The 17071-nt window shown below is 45.1% G+C and overlaps 2 long non-coding RNA genes across 3 annotated transcripts in view; one reads left to right on the top strand and one right to left on the bottom strand.

Moving 5' to 3' along the window:
• Nucleotides 1–14497, bottom strand: part of LOC309847896 — a 32854-nt gene extending 18357 nt beyond the window's left edge. The window contains exons 1-2 of the long non-coding RNA XR_014302705.1: nucleotides 14397–14497; nucleotides 2332–2378 (exon numbers count right to left, since the gene is read on the bottom strand). This is a non-coding gene — a long non-coding RNA (uncharacterized lncRNA). The remainder of the gene's footprint in view (nucleotides 1–2331; nucleotides 2379–14396) is intronic.
• Nucleotides 1–17071, top strand: part of LOC309847890 — a 407011-nt gene that overhangs the window by 103531 nt on the left and 286409 nt on the right. The gene's annotated exons all lie outside the window — the stretch shown is intronic.

Consider the following 17071-nt stretch of genomic DNA (forward strand, 5'->3'; position numbering starts at 1 on the left):
TGACTGCGGGTTAGGCAAAAATTTCTTAGGTAGGATACAACCAACGGTTGCCATTTTTCTTTTTTTAAGTTCATCAGCTGAACCTTGCCAAAATTTAAAAGGAGTTTTCTTCCAAAGATGTGATTAAGAAAATCAAAAGATAAGTCACAGACTGGGAGAAAATATTTGCAAAAGACATAGCTGATAAAGGAATCTCACAACTCAATAATAAGAAAACAAATAACCCAGGGGCACCTGGGTGGCTCAGTGGGTTAAAGCCTCTGCCTTCGGTTCAGGTCATGATCCCAGGGTGCTGGGATCGAGCCCCGCATCAGGCTCTCTGCTCAGCGGGGAGCCTGCTTCCTCCTCTCTCCTCTCTCTCTCTGCCTGCTTGTAATCCCTGTCTGTCAAATAAATAAATAAAAATCTAAAAAAAAGAAAAAAAGAAAAAACAAATAACCTGATTTTAAAATGGGCAAAATATGGGAAGCTACACTTCACCAAAGAAAATATATGACAAACAAATACATTAAATACATTAAATATTAAACGTATTAAAATATGTTCAACATCAGTAGTCACTAGGGAGATGGCAAGTTAAACCAAGTTAACCAAGATGAGATACCACAGCATGCCTATTCAAATGGCTATACCAAAAAGGGAGAAAGAGAAAAAAAAAAAAGGAGAAAGAGAAAGAAAGAAAAAAAAAGGGAGGGAGGAAGGAATAAGGGCATATACACTTCTAGGTGTATACCCAAGATTAATGAAAAGGTGTTCACACAAAAATGTGTGCGGGAATATATACATGAATATATACGTCTATATGTTAGAGTTGTTGAGGGATGAAATGAGATGACGTATGTGGAGGCTCATAGTAAGCTTTCTAAAAATATTAGCTGCTGTTATGAGCTGAATCGTGTCCCTCAAAATTCAAATTGAAGTCTGAACTCCCAGAACCTCAGAATGTGACTGTCTTTGGAGACAAGGTCTTTAAAGAAGTTAAAATGAGGTCATTAGGGAGGGCCCTAATCCAGTATGGCCAGTGTCCATACAAGAGGAGGACATTTGGACACACACAGGTCCAGAGGGAAGACCATGTGAAGACACGGGGAGAAAGCGGCCATTTGCAAGCCAGAGAGAGAGGTCTCAGGAGAACCAGTCCTGCAGATAGCGTCATCTCCGGACTTCTAGTCTCCAGAATTACGAAGAAAGAAATTCCTGTTGTTTAAGCTACCCAGTCTGTGGCATTTTGTTACAGCAACCCTAGCAAATAAATGAAGCTGTTAAATCACCACGTAGGGAGACTGGTTAAGTGCATTTACGACGTCATACAATGATATGCCGAGCAGCCACTGAAAACGATGCTCATGCAATTACTGATCTATAATAAAATATTATTAATATGAGGGGACACTGGCTACATAAGAGTATGTATAGAATAAAGCTCTTATTTGTGTGTGTGTATATAAATAAAAACAATATGGGAAGCATGACTATCTTAGCAAAAATCTTATAGGATTTCTTTTCTTTTTGCTTATTTGACATTTCTAATTTTTCTATTATGCATTACAAGAAAAAATGTAGGTGCTGGTGCAGCTGGGTGGCTTAGTTAGTGATGCGTTAGCCTTCGGCTCAGGTCTTGATCCCAGGATCCTAGAATCAAGCCCCACGTCAGACTCCCTGCTCAGCGGGGAAGTCTGCTTCTCTCTCTGCCCCTCACCTTGCTTGTGCTCTCTCTCTCTCACTCTTTCTAATAAATAATATTTTGGAGCCTATCACTATGAGGTTGGCTACAGCTGACATCACTCAACAGGGGTCCCCAGACAGGAGCTGGAGGAAGACAGGAGTCCATGGGTTCCTGTCTGACTTTAGGGTAGAAGAGTGTGGGTGGGTCATCCCCTCTTTGAAAAGCCCAAATCAATCAATTCTGGAGAATTCATTTCTGGCCAAAGTTTCCAGCACAGATTCCAAATTGCATCCCCCTCCCCACATTCTCTCTTTCACTGCCACCAGCTCCTCCTTCCCCCGTGCCTGTCTTTCTGGAAAGCCCCCAGGTTATAAACACAGTGTGCCAGGCTCCAGGGGCCAGGAGCAGCCTACAGGACATTTAGATTTGCCCCTAGGATTAATGACTTTAAGAAGCCTTTGCCAGGAACTCTTCAAAGCAGAAAACAGAAGCCCTGGAGCATTAAATATAAATAAATACTTAGTCTATTGGTTTCTTCCTTGCTTTTCAAAGGGCAATTTACTTCCTGGATTACCATTACAGTAGTCTGCTCTCCGGAAACCAAGATTATTCAAGGGCCACAGCTCAGGGTTGGGGAAAAAAAAAAAAAAAAATCTAAAGATTACCTTGTTATAGATCTGCTGCGAGCTGTTTCCTTGAAGTTAGCCTGCATCTGGAAAGGTAGAAGCAAAAGCGTTATTATTGGGTGTGCCCCCACCTAAGGCATTTGTTGTTTCTGACAGCAGACCCCTATTTTTCTCCCTTCGAGGTGTATTAATTCTTTTTGGGACGTGGGGTAGGGGGAAGCCCAGTTTCTCTATGTTAACAACAAAGGAGGTATCTCTCTCTCTAGCTCAGATAGAGATTCAATTCAACATTTAATCAGCTTCTAGAATGTGCTAGAAACCATGTCCAGAAACCATGTTGAGGCCAGAGAAAATGTGACAATTTAAGACCTGGTGCCCAGGGTACCTGGGTGGCCCAGTTGGTTGGGCGGCTGCTTTCAGCTCGGGTCATGATCCCAGAACCCCATGATCGAGTCCCGTATCAGGCTCCTGGCTCCGCAGGGAGTCTTCTTCTCCCTCTGACTTTCCCCCTCTTATGCTATCTTTCACTCTCTCTCTCAAATAAATAAATAAAATTTAAAAAAAAAAAAAAAAAGACCTGGTGCCCATTGTCGGAAAATATGCAATCCACTGGGCAGACACAAGGCTGCGGAGATAGTTATTACAATAGCATGGGTTTTTAACCAAGGCCGACACATGTGCAGGTGTGTGCTTAGAGACCTGCCCCAAGGGAGCACAGGAGGGTCCCCAGGGCAGGAAACTGGGGGGTGGGGGGGATAAAGGGGCGGGGTGCATTCTGATGGGGGTGAAGTGGTGACTCCTGAGACAGGAGCGTGGCCATTCAGTTCCATTTCAGGAGTTCTTTTCATGTTCTGATACAGTCCCTCACATGAACACCTCTCCGTGGGCAGTCTTGGAGCTGACGTTAGGTCTTGCCCTCCCGGAAGAATTCCCGTATTCATGTTGGAAGACTCTGGGGGACTCTTTCAAAGTGTTCCAGACTTCGCTGGTGACGTTACTGCTGCCACTGGGAAAGGCCCCCTTGCCTACCTTGTGTTTGGTATTTCTCATGGAGTTTTGCTTGACCCACATGAAAAACAGATTCCCAGAATCACAGAAAGTCTGTGCATAATTTTTTAAGGTCATTTTCCTTACCCCAAAGAGTCTAAGTAAACTCTGGAAAGTGATACCAGAATTATCCTAGGGGTGACTGAGTGGCTCAGAGGGTTAAGTGTCTGACTCTGGGTTTGGGCTCAGGTCAGGATCTCAGGGTCATGGGATGGAGTTCCATGGTGGGTTCCATGCTCAGTGAGGAGTCTGCTTCTCTCCCTCTGCCCCTTCCCCCCTCAAATAAATAAATCCTTTTAAAAAGCAAACAAAATTACAGTAACCACCTCACAGGGCATGTGTTGGTGACAGGTTCCTTTCACAATCTCGTTGGCTAGAAGAAGAGACAAATCACAAGTCACAGGAATGCTCATTTGGGGGCTTCCATACAAAGAAGAATTCTTGACCTTCTAGGTATTGGGAAAACTGATCTTCACATCTCATCAACTGTTCTTCATTCTCCTTCCAGCAACCAAACATGTTCTTCTTAGAGATTTTCCATATGCTATTTCATGTACTTTGTTAGAATGCCTTTTCTCCTCTTCCTGATGACCTATCAGCCACGTTTCCTTCAAAATCTGACTCAGGATGGTCACTCTTCGTAAACACTCCAGTCAAACACATCCATCTCTGGTCACTCCATTACTTCCATTCCTTGAAAGCTCACTAGCTCCAAATTCAGTGTAGGGAGTGATTCAGCATGCCATCGATGTGATGCACACAGTGTAGAAAAACCAAGTCCAGTCTCTGAAACCAGGATTCAAACCCATGCACATCTAGCTGTGAAAGTAATCAACCTTGTAGAGTGCTTAGTAGGTGCCAGGCATGGCTCAAGTATTTCACCTGAGCATCTCCACAGTTAGAACTCCACGAGAGATGTACTATTATTATCCCCACTTTACAGACACATAAACTGAGGCAGAGAGGTTAAATACCCAAAGCCACACAGCTAATACCAGTGGAGCTGTGATTTTAAAACCAGGCTGTCCAAGTTTAACTTTCGTACTTGTCACCACTGGAAACTTTAAAGGTATCACTTCAAAGTTTACCCTTACATCTCTAAACCACAAGATTAATTTATACTCCGTTTGTTGTTTCGTGAGGCGATCAAGTCCTTTCAACACACGTTTGCTTTGATTCAAGGACAGAATCACAAACTCATCCAGTCCTTCATGCCTTGAACAGGCACAGTTGAAGGTCCACAGTTTTCCAGGCCGTCTTGGGTAGATACATGTACTATGCCCGCTGGGATTTTTTGTTTTGTTTTGTTGTTGTTGTTTTGTTTTCCCTTAAGATTTTATTTGAGAGAGGGTGTGAGAGAGGGAGAGAGAACACAGAGGGAGAGGGAGAAGCAGACCCACCACTGAGCAGGAGTCTGATGCGGGGCTCAATCCCTAGACCCTGGGATCATGACTTGAACCAAAGGCAGACACTTAACTGACTGAGCCACCTAGGAGCCCCAACTGTGCCTGCTGTGTACTGAAGGTTTACAACGCTCCTCTACACCGGGGACCTCCCATGAAATGCAGTAAGAGGTGGAATTTGATTAGCCCTTAGAAACCAAGTTGTACCTGGATCTAGGGGGATGATTATAGGACAATTTACTGGCTCAATAGAACTGGCCAAAGTGCTGACTATTCCAAAATGGAGGGAAGTATAATCAGTTCCCTTTAGAGAATTGCTTTCTTTTTCTTGATGGATCACTTCTCCTGAAATGCAATTTTCATTATATCTGTCTAGGGAAAAAAACAAACAGGCTGCTTGTCTTGAGCTATGTCTGGGCAAACTTTCATGCCAGACCGGGAGCTACCAGACTTGGACACTGCTCTTGGGCAGCTTCATCTTCCATGACCCGTCCGTGTGGACCATGAGTTTGTTCATTCATTCATTCAACAAATATTTACAGGGGGCTTACTTTGTGTCAGGCACATTTCTAGGCACTAGGGATATAGCAGTGAACAAAACAGATAAAGTTCTTTTATCTTCATGGAATTTATATTGTGGTTGAAAGATGATAATCACATAAATACTATATACAAGGTGGTGGCAAGTGGTATGAAAGTAAATGATACCAAGAGATGGTGGGGGGTGGGGATAGGTGTCAGGGACGAAGTGGCTGTTTTGCATAGTGTCATCAAGGCTCCCTGTCTGAGAAGGTGGTATTTAAGCAGATATCCAAAAAGGATGAGGGAGTAAGACATGTGCAGATCTGGAAGAAGGTTATTCAGGCACCACAGGTAGCGGTTTCGAAGGTCCTGAGGCAGGAGGGTGGTGTTTGGCTGGTTTGGGAATATCTAGGAAGAATGTGTGGCTTACACAGAAGAGGCCAACGGAAATAGACCCCCTGGAGTTTGCAGGGCACTTAGGCTTTTCAGTGAGATGAGAAGACTTTAGAAGAGCCCAAGCTGAGGTGTGGACTGCCCTAGCTGGACTTACCCCAACCTCCTGCTGGTCCCCTCATCTCACCTTCTGGGGCTTCTTAGAGCTTGTGCTCTCCTGGCCCATTCCCCCACCCACCCCCAGCCCACCAAGCTAGGGGATCAGCTCTTTATTACCCATCCAGACAGGAGCCATCATTGTTGTCTTCCTAGTTCATGTTAATCTTTTCCTTTCCTTAACTCCTAGTGGACATACCACATGGCAGTCTTTGAAAGTGCTATCACACCCTTCCTTTTCTCCCTCCTCCTCCTCCGCCTCCTCTTCTCCCCCTCTTCTTCTTCTTCTTCTTCTTCTTCTTCTTCTTCTTCTTCTTCTTCTTCTTCTTCTTCTTCTTCATCTCCTTTTCTGAGTATTATTGACACATAGTATTAACATTAGTTTAAGTGGTTACCCTCTTATGTGCATGTAACTTTCTTCCTTCCCTTGGTAGGCTGATAATATCCATATCCACATCCTTAGGCTAAACCCATCTCCAATAGAGCTGTGATTTCAACCCAAGCTGTCCAACTTTAGCATTCGTGCTCTTCAAACCAACAGCCTTATCAGGGTTTGGTCCAGACTCCTCACCGCCATCACACCTAAAGTCAGGCTTATCAACTTCTTCCTGAAATGTGCTTCCCTACTGCCCATGATCTTTATTTTGGTAAGAGGCTTCACCCAGCTGTCACCCAGAGGTGACTCCATTCCAGTCCCCATACAGCCTCTGCCCAACCCTTCCCTCCACTCTTACCTCTGCTGCATTGGCTGAGGCGCTCACCCCTTCTCCTCTTGACAGTGAACCTGGCCTCCCTCCTCGGTATTGTGCTTCTCTCTAAACAATCTTCCCTCTTGCTCCTCAGATGATGTTTCTAGAAGGCAAATCTGCCTTTATTATTCCCCTGCTCAAACCCCTTCAATGGCTCTCAGAGTAAAGTCTAGACTCCTTTGTTTGGCAAACTTTAAAAAATAAAATAAAGTCTCCAGGACCCAACAACTCTGCTTATTCAGCATTGAGATTCAGCATTTCAAGAGAGTAGAACCAAAGAATTAAACTAAAAAAGGGAATTATCAGGGAAAAAGACTCACAAGGGTGTTATGTTAAGGCTGAAAAAAAAAGAAAAAGCTTAAGTGGAACAGAATAAGGAAAGGATAACTTGGTTTAATAGCTATTCCTGAAAAACAAGCACCCTAGGGTTTCTGACAACTGTAAATTCAATATGTGACAACAGCATGCTGTCACATCTGCAGAAATGCCATTCCCGGGTCCTGCTCTGGGGGTCACACGTTTTCAGCAGAATGTTGGCATCCTGGAGTTTCCCCGGAGGAAGATGGCTAAGCTAGTGAGATTCTGCAGACCTAGCCAGGTAGAAAAGTTCTGATTTGTTTGCCTTTCATTCGGTCCCGTTGAAATGTGTCCTTGACCATTATATGCCATGCTTGAAATCACAAAAGTATGTTATGAAACTTAAGATAGCTTTCAGATCACACCCTGCCCTAGGACTCTAGATCCCCCTCACTCTGCTCCACCTTTCCCCCATTCTCCCCCCATTTTCCCCAGCACTTATCTCCCTCTGATATACTATGTAATTTCCTTTTTTATTATGTATATTATTGTGTGTCTTCTGCTAGCTTATGACCTTCAAGAAGGCGGGGATCTTTGTTGCCTTTATTCAGGGATGGATCCCAATATAGTGTGTGTGTGTGTATATATACGCTAATATACTATTTCTATATCTCTGTTCTTTATATATTGAGTATATATATATATATATATATATATATATATATGTACATATGTGCATATATATACATACACATATATGTACACTGTATAAATGATAGTCTAGTGGAGGCTGGTATGGAATTCTGCCCATCAATTTTACTATCTCTCCCTTTCAGCCCAACTGGAAAATGTGCCTTCTATGGTTTCAGCCAACTTGCTAATTTAATGTGCCTTCTGTATTTTCATCCAAGTTGTTGCCCCAAGAGTATGTAGAAGAATATTCACAGGGTCACAGTGTCAAACATTGCAAAAGATTATGTACACCTGTCAATCAACAGAGGTCTGGTACACTCATGTAATAGACTCTCTCTCATACAGTCTTTTTTATAATGATCTGCAGGTACTGTTTTATCAGATCTATAGGTACTGATTTAACCTGATTTCCAAGACATACTATTACGTTAAAAAAGGGATTTCCTTCTTTTTTTTAAATTTCCTTCTTTTTTAGGGCTGATTAAATCCTGCCTTGTGAGACAATACGGCTAGATCTTGAGGACATTATGCTAAGTGAAAGTGAAAAAAGTCAGACAGAGAAAGATACTGTATGATATCACTTATTTGTAAAATCCAAAAAAGTCAGACTTAGAAACAGAAAATAGAATGATAGTTATCAGGGGCTGGAGGATGGAAGAAACTGGAAGATGGTGGTCAAACAGTACAAACTTCCTGGGATGCCTGGGTAGCTCAGTCAGTTAAGCATTTGCCTTTGGCTCTGGTCATGATCCCAGGGTCCTGGGATGGATCTTGGCATCTTGCTCCTTGCTCAGTGGGGAGAGCCTACTTCTCCTGTTGCCTGCTACTCCCCCTGCTTGTGCTCTCTCTCTCTCTCTCTGACAAATAAATAAAATCTTTAAAAAAAAAAGTGTACAAGCTTCCAGTTATGAGGTGAACAAGTTCTGGAGATCTAATGCACAGCATGGTGACTATTGACAGTGAACCTGGCCTACCTCCTCCTAGGTTCGCATACTTTATTATTATGTTATTATATTATATAATATTATATATCATATAATATTATTAAAGCAATACTTTAATACTCTATTACATACTTTGAAGTTGCTAAGAGAGTAGATCTTAAATACTCTCACCACACACGCACTTGAAGATAATTATGTGAGGTGACAGAGATGTTAACTATTCTTACCGAGATAATCATTTCACAATATATATGTGTATAAACCATCACATGGTATCCCATAAACCTTTACGATATTATATGTCAATTATATCTCAAGAAGGCTTGGGGTGGGGGTGGAGTGTGCATAATATCATTTATTATCCTTCCATGTTTGTGTTTACTACTGGGGGCTTGAACTCGCCACCCTCAGATCAAGACCTGAACAGAGATCAAGAGCCAGATGCTTAACTGACTGAGCCCCCCAGGTGCTTCCTATATATATTTTTCAGTCCTAGGAAATCACAGTATCAGGGGCATGTGCCTGGCTCAGTAGGTTAAGCCTCTGCCTTCAGCACAGGTCATGATCTCAGGGGTCCTGGGATCGAGTCCCATGTCAGGCTCCATGTTCACCAGCATTCATGCCCTTCAAAAGGACAGTCTTTTGAGGGCTCTCTGGCTCTCTTGCTCGCTCACTCACTCTCTCTCTGTCAAATACATAAAATCTTTTTAAAAAATTACTGTATCAGCCTTGCCCCTGCTTTTGCTTCAGTTTCTTTGCTTGGATTTTGGTGGTCGCATTAGTATTTACTTAACAGGTTTGTTTAGGAATAATTGAATGACCAAACGTTAATCAAGCCCCACCGTGTGTCACACAGGTGCTAGAACCTTTAAATATGTTATTTCTTTTCATCCTAGGACATATTCCTATGACTCCTATGTCCTATGAATATTCCTATGCCGCGGTTGAAGAAATTGAGACTCCCTGATTTGCCCAGTATCAGACAACTCCTGGATGCTACCAGACCTTACCCTTCCATCCCCACACTCTGTCACGGTAGAGTCTGCCGAGGCATTTCTTGGTGTCTCCTCTGGACACACAGACTATGCTGTGCACCACTGTACCCGAGCATCATCGAGGCCTTCAAGGCACTCTGTCTTCCTGTCTTGGAGGAACCTCCCCCCTGCAGAGATGTGGAATGAGGCCGTATTGTCACAGTCCTGTCAGATAGCACTCGTCTCTCACCTGCCCAGCAAACGGAACCTCACAGACAGGTCCCAGACTGGAGAACAGCCACCAGTCGTGCTCTGACATGGAGACCCAGTGCCAGCCTGTCCCACTAGCCTCCCTGCCAGCACTGGGGTTCCCTCTCTACCTGAGGGCTACGGGGGCAGGGGGGTGGGTGGGAGGGAAGCCTCAACCCATCAGGGCAGGCTCCATATCAAGAAGGGCTCTGTTGTGTCTAAGACAGAAGGCTGGAATTTAGTTAATTTTATCATTTTAGGGAATTCAACTGTTTTAATGAAAAGAGGTGACCTTGGGGCTGGTGGCGTCACAGATAAGGAGTATGGACAGCCGCTGCAGATCAGTGACCTTGTTCTGCTTATTAACTGCTTTCCTTCCCCTCTGTTTTTCCACACCCCCTCCCTTGATTTCATTTTCTAGTCCAAGGTTTTCACACCAGGAGGGGAAGGAATAATTAGCACAGCCAAGCCTTGGGAAAGTGCTGCTTCAGGGCAATCCACATGTGCATGGCCAGACCTGCAGCCTTCAAGTTGGGGTGGGGGGCACCCACTGGAGGGTTGAGGCACTGGATGCCCCAGGGCCGGAGGATGAGGCCCTCGGGTGGCCTGGGTACAGCTGTCTGGATACAGACACTCCAGAAAGTGTTAACCCAGTGGGCTGAGGAAATGAGGGAGCTGCTAATTCTCAGCTGTGCTAATTCAGTCCCATTCGACAAACATTTATTGAGCGCCTATTAATGCTAGGATTCAAAGGTAGAAGCTGGGGTTTCTAAGAGACGTGATGCTATTTGTCCCCAGCACCCACCAAAGAATCCACCTGTGATTGTTTGGGTTGACAGAGCCCCAAGGGGATACCTGCCTACGGATTGAAAGGAAATTACTGGAATAGACTAAAGTGAGAAATGAGCCCAAGAACTGAAACTGGAGGTGACCACTCGGCCCTGGGAAGCCTGCTCAGAAGATGAGAAGGAGCCACACCAGGCGAGGACATGGAGAAGCTTGGGGATCCCAAGGGGGTTCTATATTGTAAATATTCCATCCCATCATGCTCTGAAGGGCATCCTCCATCTTATAGGTGCTGATTGGTGGTTTGAAAATATGTTTTCCTGAGATAAATGTCGTGTGATAGAAAGAAGGTGACTGTGACTCTGTGTGTGCGTGTGTGTGTGTATGTGTGTGTTGTTAATATGCTTGAACAGCCATGGCCTCTAACCAGTTCTGTCTCTGACTTACACCCTGAGAAGTTTATTCACCACACATTTCTGTTCATTCTATGCATCTCACTGGAAACCCGCTGACATATTTAAAACATGAGACAACTTCATCGGCTTGTAGGTAAGGAGATCATATGATGTGCTCTAGTTGTATTTCTCTAAAAACAATCCATCCCATATGTAGATGACTTTCCAAGTTGATGTTGGGGCAAATCCCTGGTGCTTTTCAAACAGGGGCGTTTCAGTGATTTGGCTTTATTAGTTTACAATCTGTTCCACACAAGTGCTTGCACAAAACCTTTGTTTTAGCTGAAATATGCCTTCTAAAATAGAGTGTGCTGTCTCTTCACTGCCTTCGAGAATAGAACGTGCTGAATATTCTCTCTATGACTCGGGGTCTCGTTAATTATATAATAAGAGCACTCCCACGTCGTACAATACAAGTCTTCCAAGTGTTGAAGTGCTCTGAGCTGTTTTCCTTTACACTGACAGAGAATTTGTTATTTTTTAAATTTAAGCTTGTGTTTTTTATAACTGTTTTCCTCTTTTCCCCAATGTGAAGCTGTGAATTTTTTAAAAATTGCTTTTAGCTTTCCAAATTTCTCACACCCACTTTGTGGCTGATACTGATAATGATGACAACCATGCTAACACAAATAACTATTTATTAGGCAGCGACCATGTTACCTGGCACAGTGTTAAGCTCTTCAGGAATATGTCTCCATTTAACCCTTGTAAGACCCCTATGAAGCTGATACTGTTATTATCCTGCTTTGACAGATGAGGACACAGGCTTAGAGAGATAAATTAACTTGCCCTTCTTCACACAGCTGGAGGCAAGAGGGGAAGTTACACTCACCAAATTCAGAGCTCATGCTGTCTACCCTTCTGCTGTCCTGACTCCTGGGGCGGCCTGATCTACGAGCCAATTAAAACCAGTTATAAATATTTCTAAACTAAGAGTTCCTAGGCTCGGAAGGAGGATCTGTGACGTTCTCCAATTTGTAAAGTCCCTGAGCCTTCACGGATGTCCTTTCCTTTCTGTCATTTTTGTCCATGGCATAGTTGAAATACAACCTAAGATTGCTGGCAAAGTGAAGCTGGCTAACTACGGTGTTTTGTTTTGTTTTTCAGGAACAACACCTTGCTTTTATACAGCACTGATCCTAGAATTTGTCCAGAGACATTCATATTGAGCACCTTATTTATCTTTATAACATCTCTGACATGTACTTTCATTAGGAGGCATTATGATGGCAGCTTTATAACTTTTAAAATGAAGTTAGGAACACCAAGCACAAAAGGGAGAATCCGCAGGAATCATGGATGTGCATGCTGACCCCAACATTTCCTTGACCCATTGTCCCAAGCTATAGGACCACTTGGCCCTCAGAAGCCCAAGATCTACTCAGATACCATTAGGTAAATATTTGTTCTCCTTTTCTGTTCTTTTCCACGTTTTTCCATTGCTCCCACACTGCTTGCTGACGTGGGAGGCCCCACGCCAGGTGCCAAAGGCAGCTTTCTTCCCTCCCATTCCTTCACGCACATAGCTGCTGTAGACTCAGAAGGGTTTGCAGACTTGATGACCGTATCTCTTCACCTGTTCAGCAGATGGCCATTCCATTCTTCCAGTTTCTCAGGCCAAGACCTTAAAGTCATTCCTGACTTTTCTCTTTTCACTGCCAACCTATCAGAAAATCCTGTCAACCTACTCCTCAAAACGTATCCAGAATCTGATTCCTTCTCACCATGCCCCTGCTCACCGCCTAATCCCAGCCTTCCTCACCCTCCAGGTTATGGCAACTTCCTCTCCAGGGGCTCTCTGCTCCCAGCCATGACCCCTCCCTCATTCTAGTCTCCAGACCATAGCCAGAGCACTTCCACCACAAGCTAAGACAGACCGTGTCACCCCTCTGCTCAAAACCTTCCAATGGCCCCAGCTAAGACTAAACAACCACCAAAGACCTTTGGAAGGCCTGCACCTCCCTCGCCCTGGTCTCTACCACCCACACTGTCCCCCTCCCCTCTCGTCACAGTGGCCTCCTCTAGGTAATAGTTGTGTGTGTCCTTTTAGAGTTCAGAGTTTGGTTTTTGGCTTTTGACCTGAAAATGAACACTAGAATGCTGTCTAGAGAGCTTCCCGGGGGTCCTCAGGGACCTTGGTGGTGCCTGGCTTTCCTCATGTGGCCAGTAAAGGGGCCTAACCAGCCCCACCCAGGGCAGTGGTCGGTTCCCTCCTTCCAGCAGGTGTACTCCACCCGCCACCGGCCTCTCCCCCGCAGGCCACAGCAAACACTGGTGGCGACAGTCAGGACACACTTTCTTTTTCTGTTTGCTGTATGTGGCAGAATGCCCAGGGCCGGCCCAGCACTGGCATTTCAGGGAGAAATTCCTGGCTAAAGAGACACCTAGAGAAAAAAGGAGGCATGGAAATCCCTACAGGTCTTAACAGTTATCCTTCAAAGCAGGCAGGAAATGGAGCAGGTTAGCAGGAAGGCTTGGGGGCTAGCTCAGGCCCAAGCAAAGCCAAATCAGAGAGCTGGGCATCTGGAGGGAGGAGCCCTTCATAGGCCAGCACCTCCCCCCCAACTAAGGGTCAACATCTGGGTGCCCAGGCAACCAAGGCCAAGTTCTTTCTTCTGCCTCAGCACTTCGCAGTGTGCAGGGTCAGGGAGGGGTCGGCCCACCGGCAGACCAGCTCTGCTCTCAGCCACGTCAGGCCGCACCTGAGCACACTAGATGCCCCAAGCCTGCCTGCCTGGGAAAGGAGTGTGTCCAAGCTGGCCCTCTGCCTGCCCCCCTGCTCCCACCAACCCCTTTTTCCTTTGATCAGGAACCCAGAGGCCCCGCCCCCAGGTGTTCTTAAAACCCATTCTTCAGGCTATACAAATGGCTACTTCCCCTTCTGCCTTCCCGTCCATTTGGACTGACAAAAGAGCCCTGCTCCCAGAAACACTGTCTCCTGGAGTCAGGAGAATTCCTGGAATGGGCAGGGACCTTGCCTGAAAAAGAAAAAGGACAACTGTAGGTAAAGGCAGAGGGGAGCAAGGGGCAGATCAAAGAGAGCCTGGACAGGGTCAGGAGGAGGGAGTGCTGGCAGGGAGACAAATGAGGCTCCCCGAGGGGTCAGCCCAGGGACAGGCGTGCCTCGGCTCAAATGCACAGTGACAGCGCAGAAGCGCTTAGGAAAAGACCGTCATTGCAGAGACAATAGATGGCAAAGATAAGAGAAGGTGTAAATTAATGGAGAAAAGGGCCGGCCAGAGATAAGGGTATCTTTCTCTAATTAAAAACGTACAGCCTCTCCATCTCCAAGGTTGGTGGTGTCCCAGACTGTCCTGTGTCTGAGCTGGGGTGGGAGCTGAGGCCCAGGAGGGTCAGAAATCCTGCCAGTTAATAATTAGCTCCTAACTGACTTGGCCCTATCCCCAGACAGGAGGAGTGAACCATCCCACATTACCTGAGATGAAGAAGGGCGCAACTTGCCTAACTCAGGAAGAGCTGGTGGGAACTTCCGGCTTTTCAGTGTCCTCTCCTCTGAGGCTGACCAGGGGAGGTCCTTTTCTGATGTTTCTGGCTTTTGTGGTTGTTGGTTGGTTAGTTGTTTGTAATTCTGATTCTAAAATTCTAAGCTCCGCCTCTAATATGGAGTCCATTGGAACTTGATCTTGCCTGTTCCACACCCCAAAAGGGGGCTCAGCTGGCAATTTCTGGCAAGATTCATCTGCCTACAGTCAGAGCTGATTGAGAGAGCAGAATGAGAGTGACAGTAGATGCCAGAGCCAGGCTGTCTGGGCGCACATCCTGCCTTGTCCACCCACTACCTGTGTGACTTGAATACAAGTTACTCGACTTCTCCCAGGGTGTTGTTTGTGCCAGGCACATAGTAAGCACTCAACGAAAGCTAGCTGCCATTATCACCATCATCGTCAATTCAGTCAGAACCATCTTCCCTGCACCCCACCCCCCCAAACTGGGAGCAACGCCTGCCCCGCTAGAACTGCAGGCCCATTTCCTGTCCAAACATATCAGCGTCCTCTTACTCCCTCAGCACCGATGCCTGTGGACGTATCTGAGGACGGACATTTCAGAGGATGAGACAAAGGAACCAGTATCTCAGATGTAAGTTGTGGGGGCAGGAGGAGACTAGACACACCCAAGAATACAGTCTGTAAATTCCAGCATTCTCCCTCTTCCCTCACATCCAGTCTTTTTTTTTTTTTTTTAAGATTTTATTTTTTATTTGAGAGACAGTGAGTGAGAGTGAGAGAGAGCACAAGCAAGGGCAGAGGGAGAGGGAGAAGTAGGCTTGCTTGCTGAGCAGGGAGCCAGACATTGGGCTCAATCCTGGGATCACGACCTGAGCTGAAGGCAGATGCTTCACGGACTGAGCCACCCAGGTGCCCCCATTCTCACATTCAGTCCTTCACCAAACCTGTCTGGTGTACCTCCAGAATAAACCCTGTCTCCATTCACTTCTTTCCATCTCCACTGCTGCCCCCACCTCCAGTCAAGGCCTCCATGATCCTCCACCTGGACGGCAGCACTAGCCCACTGACTGCCCCCCACTTCGACTCCTACCTGTACCTGTAATCGGTTGTACATGCAGCATGTACAGTGATATTTTAAAAGCTATGACTACCAGAAACTACATCACTTTCCTGCTAGAGTCCCCCTCCCCCAACCCTCAATGGCTTTCCACTGCACTTCAGATAAAATCTCCAGTTCTTAGCTACCTTAAAAGACCCTGTATGACTGGCCCCTACCCACCTGTACAATCTCACCCAGAGACGTGCTCCTCCTTGTCTACCACACTCCAGCTTCACTGGCTTCCTTTCAGTTCTTCAAACAACCTCTCCTCCTCTTCAAAGGCCCAGCTCCTTTTCAAGTCTTAGCATTAATGGCATTTCTTCAGAAAAGGCTTCCCTGGTCACCCTCTCTAAATGCCTCCCCAGCTCCTCCCTTTGACTCTCTTCCACAGCATCATGCTCATTTGGTCCATTGTGTTTATTTCTATAATTAGATACTTATTTGTTTTTTTTCTTCTTTTTGTCTCTGTCATGGTGCTGCACCAATGCGAGAACAGAGGTCTTGCGTGAACAATAAGAACTGAGAAGTAAAGACATTTCCTTTTGCTTCTCTTCTCAACCTATTTTTTTAATCTGAAAACAATATATGAACATAAAATTAGAAATCCAATACAAGTAAAAGATGTTTAACTTCAAACAAAAATATAAGAAGCACAATATTGATGGAACAGCAGTTAATACAGAGGATAGGGATAAAAGAGCAGTACTGAAAACAGAGGGATTGCTTGGAAGTCCGTGTGAGAAGCAGTCACTTCCTCATCTCTGCACTGCAACCAGGCAACTACTTCTCACCATTGCCATTCCTCTACCCTGTATGACTCCATAATGGAACTAGAGAGTTATTCTCCGGAGAATTCAAACAGAAGAGCTTCTATCCTGGAAGTTCTATTTCCAAAAACAATGAATGCCAGGAATACATAAAGAAGAAAGTGGGAAGTGTTATGGGCTGAATCGTGCCCTCTCAGAATCCCTATGTTGAAGTCCCAACCCCCAGTATTTCAAAATGAGGCCATTAGGATGGGGCCAATATGACTGATGTTCTTATAAGAAAAAGAAGAGACAGCAAGGATGCACATGGACAGAGGAAAGACCATGTGAGGACACTGGGAGAAGGTAGCCATCTGCAGATCAAAGAGGCCTCAGAAGAAACCAGACTTATCAGTGCCTTTGATCTTGAACTTCTAGCCCTTAGAACTATGAGAAAATAAATTTTTATTGTTTAAGCCATCCAGCCTGTGGTATTTTCTTACTGCAGCCCTAGCAAACTAATACAGGAAATTATAAAAAATAATAATAATATAAGAAAACTTAAGGGGCACCTGGCTGGTTCAGTTGGTAGAACATTCAACTCTTGATCTCAGGGTCATGAGTTCAAGCCCCATGTTGGGCATAGAGCTTAGAAAGAAAGAAAGACCTGAAGGACAAACTAAGTCTATGGATCTGAGCACAAAGTATTAGGACAAGACAGCATCACTAAATTTCACAAATAAATGGAAAGAAGATTCTGAAAGCTTCCATAAAAGAATTATAGGTCATATTTAAGGGG

This window comes from Mustela nivalis (assembly GCF_964662115.1).
Source record: "Mustela nivalis genome assembly, chromosome: 14".
Lineage (NCBI taxonomy): Eukaryota > Metazoa > Chordata > Mammalia > Carnivora > Mustelidae > Mustela > Mustela nivalis.